Raw genomic sequence first — 9980 nt, 5'->3', positions numbered from 1 at the left:
GAAACCCTAATTTCTCGGGTTTGGGGCCTATTTAAAGGGCCTTATGGCCGTCATTTGTGCTCACCACCCCCCAGAGCGAAACCCTAGTGCACTTGAGCGTTTGGAGTGAGAGAAGGAGCCATTATCAACCTTGGAGTTGTTTTCTAGCAAGGGAAAGGAAGCATTATCCAAGAGGAAGCAAGAAGGTTACCTTCGTGAAGATCTAAGGTCGAGAACATCACATTTTCGAACCATTTTATATTGAGGTGATGTTCATGTTGATTTAGGGTTTATTGAGCCCTTTTGTGGCTAGATCTAGTGCTCCCATGGTCGCTTAAGTGAGTTAGGTTCTCGATCTGGACCCTTGGAGGTCCAGAGTGTCCTTTTGTCCAAGATTTTTATGAATCCATGGAGGTTTTGGTTTGGGATCTTTGTGTTTGAGGTCAAAACACCATTTATGAGTCATTAGGTGTGATATGAGCACTAAGACATGAACTTTACGTGATAAATAAACTTGGAAGGAGTGGATCTATGAGTTAGTGGAACAGATCTGACCTCAGAAGGTCGTTTGGGGTTGTGCATGGAATGCACTCACCGAGTCTATTGGTAGACTCGACGAGTTGGGGCGGTTGTTCAAGGATTTCAAACCAGGGGTTGAGTAACCGAGTTGGGTGAGTGACTCGGTGATTCGGAAGGGACTCAGAGGAATCGGGTCCCCATAGAGACTCGGCGAGTCCACGCCAGACTCGGCGAGTTGGGGTTGACCATTGATCATTGACCAGAGTTGACCGGTGTTGACTTGATAGGGTTAGTCAACCTTAGTTTGGAAAGTGTTAATTAGAGATGTATTGTGTTATAGGAGGACTATAGCTCGGGAGATCGAGCACTAGTGATTTCAGGGATTTACGAGTTACCGAGATACGCGAGGTGAGTCTTCTCACTATACTTTACCTTGAGTTAGGTAAATAGAGTTATGTGATACAGTGTTTTATATATATTGTTGTTGCATTGAATTCTTCTATTTGATTTATGTTGTGCATGCTTGCAGAGTTAGAACCTGAGAGTTCACAGAGTTTGGGTGCACGGACCCACAGAGTTATAGCCTCGAGTGGCTAATATGTGTTATATGTGGTATTTTGGGGAACTCACTAAGCTTTGTGCTTACAGTGTTTTGTGTTATGTGTTTTAGGTACTAGTGAGGATCGCGGGAAGGCGCCGACTTGATCAGTACACACACGGGATTTTTATGATAAGAGATCTTGGGATATTTTTATATTTTATAAATTTAGTTTCAAACAGTGATGTTTTTATGATTTACAAATGAATTATGTTTTTATAAATGCGAAAAATTGTTTGGAAATTTGCGGTGTTACAATCAATATAGCCTGATGAACTATATTCATTCGAGATGTGACCGACATGTGTTTGGGAATGATGTGGTGTTGCAACTGAGTTAAAACTTACCTAAATACTAGTCAAGAGAACACAGAACTTGTAGATTCAGAGTTAGAATACTATAGGAGTATTTTAGTCCAGATAAATAACTTATGTGAGAACTTAAAAGACTCTTACTGATAAGCCTATAATCTTACAAGGTATATTCCTAAAGTGTTATATAATCAAGATCTTATAGACATAGAACCTATGGCCTATGCTTCATTATCCAATCCTCTTAAAGGTGTCGTGTTGAGGTTGGATCAATTATTCGAAAGTCTATTTAATCTTCAATTATATACAAACTTGTGTACTTGGTAAAATTATAGGAAGACTCCGTAAGGATCACCCCATAAAGGTACCTTAAAGCTCATAGATTCTTTAGTCACTTCCATTCTCGCACGACAAGCCAAGATAAACCTAACCACTCCCTCATAGTATACGACAGAAGAGTTCTAGGAGGAACAAGGACAGGTTCATGAGAAGTTTTCAAGAAAAGATCAGCCCAAGTAACCAAAACGTCTTACATGTCACACTAATAAATATTAACCGTGTTAGTTTATCGAGCGAGTGGAAACACTGCTCACATCACATGTGTTAGGATTAATTTCGTACATGCAGCTGGTAACAGTTATTCAGGAAACAAATATTCATTCGAGGATAGTTATTTCAAATTCATAAAGTTTATTAGGTATAGACTCATTTATGAATTGTTGCTAGAACCCTGTGGAACTCAGGACCCGATGCATCCAGAACTAGGATAACCTTGTCTTTTCAAGCTTTCGGCTTGTGTCCATTGCTATAGAATTATTCTGTCTCATCTTTATTTTCTTATAGCAAAGAGTCCTCCTCGCAGATCACCGATACACACTACTCCGATAACTCCAATACCGACTCCTTCGCAAATAGATATGGAAACCATAAATGCTGCAGTGGCCGCAGCTGTGGCAAGAACCATGGCTCAATATCACCCCATTAATACAGGTGGAGGCGAAACGCCTACTGATTCTACTCAAGGTGAGGTCCCTATGCACCCGGGAGATTTCTCCTATAAGGACTTCACCAGATGCCAACCATTGTCCTTTAATGGGATTGAAGGAGTCATTGCCCTCATGAAATGGTTCGAGAAAACAGAGTCGGTCTTCGAAATCTATTTATGCCCATAAGGAAGTAAAGTGAAGTTTGTTGCCTGCACCTTCTCTGGCAAGGCCCTAACATGGTGGAACAAACATGTTAAGTCACTGACTCTATCAGTGGCAAACTCAATAGGTTGGGAAAACCTAAAAGAGTTAATACGGGAGGAATATTGCCCATTAGGAGAGGTTCAAAAACTGGAACAAGAGCTGTGGGATCTCACTATGGTCGGCTCAGACATAGTGACCTACACTGACCGATTCAACAAACTAGCAGCTCTATGACGTGAGATGATTACCTCGGAGATCAAGAAGATAGAAAGATACATTTGGGGTCTGACTGCTCCGACCCAAGGAAGTGTGTTGTCTTCTAACCCAACTACATTTGATAGTGCTAAAAGCCTGGCTCAGTGACTTATCGACCATGGAGTCCGCCATGGTGTGCCCTATTCCCGAGCTATCCAGGGAAGAGGACTATAATCAGAAGTCGGATAACAAGAGAAAGAAGAAGAGAATAACACAAGACACCCCGCAAGAGCAACCAACGAGTACTATGTACGCCGCTACAACGCCTATTGCTTCAGCACCTTCCAGTCGATATGCTGGAAACCTTACGAAATATGGAAAGTGCAATTTCCACCACACCGAAGTATGCCGAGAAATGCAGTGTCTGAACTGCCATAGAAAAGGACACACCATCCGTTACTGCTGAGGACCGGGTCAATCGATCTCCCTAGTCCTCGGAACTGAAGAAATCCAAGCCTGCTATGGCTGTGGTTAGACTGGACACCGCCAGAAGGACTGCGTAATAATAAGGTACTTAGGCGCGGATGGACGCATTCCGATGATCACCGTAGGAGAATCTACCCCGGAGTCATCAACGTGTAGTGGTACGTTTTCAAAATAGTAATTACTTTTAAAATTAATTTATATTCGTATAAGATTAAAATTTGGGGATGACACTTAAAAGTAACTATAACAACTCACATGTTGAAATAGGTCACAGTATTCAAGAGAATTAAAAGATCCCTTAGAGAAGCTATTATGGCTCACCATATACATCAGGGTTGTGCGCAACTAAGATGTTGCAGAATTAGAGTGAGTGACTCCGCTTAGGTCCCCTTTCCTTAATTGGTTGAGGATTTGAGCCAGAGATACTCAGTTGACTGCCTAGCTCATCTTAATTATTTACAACTTGTATATAACGGGAGATGGTAGTGGTACCATAAGGGATCATGGTATAAAAGTATCCCTTAAGTTAGTAAAGCACTTTTATTTGTATGTATGCGCACATAGAGGTACGATACATAGGAGTGTTAATTTCAAATAGAAAACAGGAAACACGAGAACAATTACAAGGAGTACATTGTTGAACATACTAGGAGTACAGTATCGAGCTTACCAGGGATACATCATCGTTTATCAGGCGTTTCTTTCATTTGACCAAAACTTTGTTCAGTATAGAGTTCGTTGTTTTTTTTTTCGTCATGAGTTGGCGTGGTCCTCACCATACCGAGTTCATATGTTTCTATCGCCACAATCGTCAAGTTCTCGAAACTTTCATTATTCGTACCGAAAGTCCGACCTGAATCAAAAAGTTTATCTTTCGCATTCTAAATACCCGAAGTACTCATGCAAAGAGTAATTTGCCCTCCGAAGCCTTATTGTCAGATGTCTGTAGACCGTCACGAAATACCACTCGTCCAACAGATCGAGTTCGAGCACAGAGGCTATGGACGACTACAACCCACCTATTATTATTTAGTGTATACACGAGGATGGTATATGATTATGATTATGTAGATCTAGTATGTGTGTTTCCGCCCTATCTCCTGTCCTCGTTGGGTTGTGGACCTTGGGCAGAGTCACACATCCGATATTCCTACTAATCCTAATTATATACGACTTGTATACATGAGGTAATGATAGATGGACAAAGTATGAATACTATTAGGAACACCAGGGTAAAGTTGCCAGGTCTACAAGTGAGTATTTTGCAAATCAGAAGAGCGCAACCCCGGTAGTTATGTTAAGAAAGCTAATTTCGGGACAAAATTCATTTAAATGGGGGGATGATGTGACAACCCAAAAATTTCCATTATGTACAACTATCAACTTCAATTGAATTCAAAACTGTTTCTGCTAACTTTCAAGCTTTTTGGAATAAGTTTGAGTGGTTTAAAGTTAGTACTTCAAGAGATAACTGGAGAGAGGATGCCCTAGTGTTTATTGTAAATCAATTAGGTACCAAAAACCCCAAGTGTTTAGAGTTTACGGCCCAAAAAGGAATTAGGGCCGTAAACCCTCAAAGCTATATAAGTAAGACTTAGCTAGTTTAGTTCATTTCTTCCATTTCAACTAGAGAAAACCTGATTTCTCTCCCAAGGATCTTCAACCGTTCGCCCCAAATTGTAAGTACTTCAACTCTAGAGTGAATTAAAGTGTATTTCATGCCTAGATATCATTGAAATCTTCCAAATATCACAATGACAAAGTGTTTATGGTCCAAGAACATCTTGGGCCGTAAACCCTAATTTTGGTGCCAAAGTGTGCCTTATGCTTTCATAATGCCTTGGAAACTAGCCTAGCTCCTTACCTTGATGTGTTTACAACTCAAAACAATCGAAATACCATCCTCCATAGGTGATTATGGCCTCAAACACATGGAAAAGTGGTCCATGGGCCGAAAACTCAATTTAGGAGTGTATGGATGCCACAAACACTCCCTAAGGCTTAAACATGAAGTATGGATGCCTAGTATGACTTGGAAGGATTCAAAACTCAAAATGGTCAAAGTGTAATGAGTTTATGGCCGTGAACTCATGGGTTTACGACCATAAACTCAATAAGTGATGGTCACAAGGCCTTAAACTCATGTTTTGGTCATTCCACTTCCCTTTGATGAATCACATTTGATTCCATCACTTAAACAAGGTGTTTCCTAGTGCCGGAAGGTGTTTCCTTTCGTATAGTTGTTTATAAACACTATATTCATGTCAATATCTGTCCCTATATGTCATTAGGACTTGTTGTGTCTCGGGACTTTATTCGTGGAACTTCTCATCCTTACACGCATACCCGATTGAATCATGCACTTCAGGTGAGTTCATACCCTATAATGAATCTTTTAACTATTTTTACTATTTAAGGGGGGGGCGGGGGGGTGGGGTGTAATACAAGTTGAACACAATGATAATTGTGTATATGTTTGTTGTTAAATATCTTTGAAAATTTTACTTATGTTATTTATAAGTTGTCAAAGCATTTCAAAACTCTTTAAAGTTATGTTACTTTATAGTTACACAAAACTCCGTTTTTGAAGTACAAGCATAACTTAGTAGATAAATGAGTCTTTTCAACAATAGTCCAAGTAGAACATTAGTAAACTATAATAGGTGTAGTTTAGGAGAATGATATTCATTACTTCTAGTATAATAAAGCACACAAAGAGTCAGTTCATGCAAGAATCAAACAAACAGTGAAGAGAATCCAACAATACCATACATAACATGTAGTAAAGAGATACAGAACAAAACAGAACATAACAAACAAGATAGGTTGCTATAGCATGAGAACACACAAACACGATCTAATTATACCAATGAATCACTAACTCAATGTTTTAAACAAAAGGTGATAGTTATATTGGGTATACATGATCATATAACTTTAATGTGAATTACACGGCTTGTAAGAATTTGAAGGGGTTGCGTTTGGTTCCCTTAATCTCTTGACAGGGAGAGCGTTTAGTAGGGGTTCTAGCATTCACATTATGACCGTAAGAAAACAAATATGTTTTTAGGTTATTTAGTACATCTGTATGTCATTATAAACGACATCTGTGTACTTACTTTCCCATTACTTTCATAAAGTGACAGTACCATTTGAAAGTTGAACTATTTTCTAGTCAAGATAGTTATAACTAGGGAAAATATACTTTTTACAAATCGACAAAGGAACAGTCGGGTCTAGCACATAACAGAAGATGCCTTGGTAGAAGGCTACGATTAAAAAATAAGACCATAATGCTAGACTTATGATTCCTTAATGTACACATCACAGGATACATATATATCAATAGGTTCCGACAGCTAATAGGATGTGTGTTGTTCTCTTCATTTCCTGTCCTCGTTTGGTTGTGGGCTTGGAACAAGTTCACCTAATCTATTATCTACCCGATCCTATATATATATATATATATATATATATATATATATATATATATATATATATATATATATATATATATATTCTGCTTAGTATATTTTAAGTCATCATAAGGGTACCAGGTATGGATCAGGTTATAGGACACAGAGTTGAAGCACAATTTTTCTAGTATAAAACTTACTTTTCAAAGTTACTACTTTTGGTATACAAACTAGAGATTTCCCATATAAGGGCTTAATCCATTTTATTAAGTCAGATCAATTCTAATAGACTTTAAGTGAGTAACTCTATGATACCCTAGTTTATACACCATGTTGATATATAAAACTAATACCCAATAGGTAGTTAAATGTGTGTTTTCTGCCTTACCTCCTATTCCCCATTGGGTTGTGTACTTCGGGAAGATTCAATCAATTAACTTTCTACCCGATATCAGATTATATATAGCAGTATAAACAAAGCTATTATAAAATTAGTCACTTTGGTCGATATTTTACTATAAGAAATATAGGTTTTCTTAAAAGGATTTTTCATTAGATATAAAGGAACCATTACAAATAACTCCATGAGTAACAAGTGATTACACGGGTTATTTATGACAATTATCTAACAACCAATAGAATGTGTGCTATTTGCCTTACTTTTTATTCCCCGTTGGGTTGTGAGCTTAGGGCAGATTAGCATAATCGATTGTTTGTTTACACGGAGTCATAAATAACTTGTAACCACTTAGTACCCATAGAAAGGCTTGTACTATTATTTTACTTAACTTTCATTCAAGTAGGAAATATATGATTTTCTAGAGGAACATGCGAACTTTTCAAAATAGAACTTATAGCTTACATCACTTTTACATATACAGTTTCCACAACTCTTTACAGCTTACTCACATCACTAAAATCTTATGAACTCACCAGCTTAATTGTTGATCAACTCTTTCAAATAACTTGTATTCTCAGCAGACTATTAGACAGGTGCTCGTACTGGGGATTCAGAGCATGGAGCATTATAGCTTCAAGCCTTGTTTTGTTATTTGTGTATGAAATCTATGTTTTGTGAACACACACATTGTAAACATTTTCTTTCTAAATGAAATGGTTGTTCATTACTTTCTTACCATATACGTATCTCGTGATACTAAACATGACGTCCTCCACCACTGAACGTTTCTGCTGTTCCGGTTTTGGGGTGTGACAGTTTCCAAGCCACTGAATCGTGAAATAATCCCCTTACCCGTATCCCACAGTCAGATATCAAGCATCCGAGTGAGCTGTATAAACCTTAGTTCGTGTGAAAGAGGTAATTTTCCCTTTAAACCTTAGAGTGGAATAGGTACCCTTAAGCGTAGGAGAGATGATCGGTCTCTAGCTTGTGTATATTATAGTCTAAAGATTACACTGTTAAATATAATGTAGTTTGTCAAGTATTGTGGCATTAAGATCTTCATGTGTCATGATCCTTGTGTTTCAAGGTCTTCAACCTTGAGGATCCTTATGTTTCAGGATCTTCAATCTTGAGGATCCTTACTTGTATGTTGTTCTTCATAGAAAACATTAGCTAGGGGTGGGCTTTAGTCTAGCTAACACCCCTCTAATGCTTAAGTTTGTGATGTATTCGAGGAGAAAATAAGTAATGACTAATATTTTAAGGTAAAGAACATGTGTACCTTGGTGTTGTTGTGGATTAGTCGACCCTACTTACATGTAGTATGATTTTAGGTGTATTGCATTCCAGGATCTTGGCAGAACGTCTCCTTCAAATTTTGCAAGACAATATGCTCCTTTTCCTACTTCAGCATCTATAAGATATGGTGCTTCCCATTTAGGAGCTAATTTTCCTACACTAGGATCCTTGGTTTTTTGAATGTTTTCCTTAATACCAAGTCTCCTATTTGAAACCTTCTTATTCTTATGTTTTTTTCTAAGCCTTGGTGATCCTTTGTTGATCAGAAACAATGCATATTTTGGCAAGATCCCTAAGCTCATCAATAGTGTCAAGATCCTATCGTTATTCTCTTCGTCTTGCAACAAGTATGTTGCCATTAGGATCACTACTTTAGGAGGGATTACTGCTTCTATGCCAAACACCACTAAATAGGGGGTCTGACCTGTTACCACTTTGGAAGTGGTCTTATCTGCCCACAAAATGAAAGGAAGCTCTTCTGTCCATCTTCCTTCTTTTTGTCCAACCTTTTCTTCAAATTATTTACTATGATTTTGTTGCTAGATTCCGCTTGACCTTTATCTTGGGGGTGAACAGGAGTGGAAATTATCATTTTGATTACCCGGCTTGTGCAAAAGTCGCTTGTCATTTTTCTTGTAAATTGGGATCCATTATCGCATATGATTTCGGCCTGGATCCTGAACCTGGTTAATATATTACATTTAATAAATGATTCTTCCTCTTTGTCTCTTATATGAATGAAAGCTTCAGCTTTCAGTTATTACCAGCATGAAGACTTTTCCTCCTAGGTCCACTCGTAATTTTCCTACAATATCCATGCCCTATTTAATGAACGACCATGGGAGATAATAGGATGTAGATGTTATGCCTGTTGATGTAGGATGTTGCTGTGTCTTTGGAAAGCATCACACTTTTGAGCATGTCGAAAGGAGTCTTTATTCTTGGTTGGCCAGTAGTATCATGTTCTTAGTATTTTAGAGCATAAGGATCTGCCCCCGGTGTGATTGCCACAATCTCCTTCATGTATATCATTTAAGAGTTCTGCAACTTCAAGATCCTCCAAGCATCTAAGGTAAGGACCTGGCATTGATTTTTTTATAAATTTTACCTTGGATTAACATGAATCTGGAGACTCTTGTCCTGAATGCTCTTTCACTTTTTTCTTCTATCGGCATCGTGCCATTTTTGGAGATACTCCATATATGGGCTGGGTCCATCACGAACTTCTTCGAGGATCCTGTTCGTCGGGATCCCTTTGAGGAGGGATCCTAGGGTCAAGATCTTTAATAGTTTCCACGCTTGTCGGATGTTTAGGATCTTCTGACTTTTGTGAGAGGGTTTCTATGGTTGGGGTTATTATATGGGTTATAGGAATCTTCGTCTCTGGTGGGATTCTAACGGAGGATCCTAAATTGGCTAATACATCTGCATCTGTGTTTTCTTCTCTAGGAACTTGGGTTAGGCTAATGTTATTGAAATCAGATGCTATTTTTTTTAGGTTCTCTAGATATAATGCTAATCTTTCACCTTTCACTGCATAAGATCCATTGAAGTGATTGGTTAGTAATAAAGAATCAACAAATA

The sequence above is a fragment of the Lactuca saligna genome, chromosome 8 (genome assembly GCF_052625555.1).
Source record: "Lactuca saligna cultivar CGN05327 chromosome 8, ASM5262555v1, whole genome shotgun sequence".
Lineage (NCBI taxonomy): Eukaryota > Viridiplantae > Streptophyta > Magnoliopsida > Asterales > Asteraceae > Lactuca > Lactuca saligna.
This window is presented reverse-complemented; position numbering follows the sequence as displayed.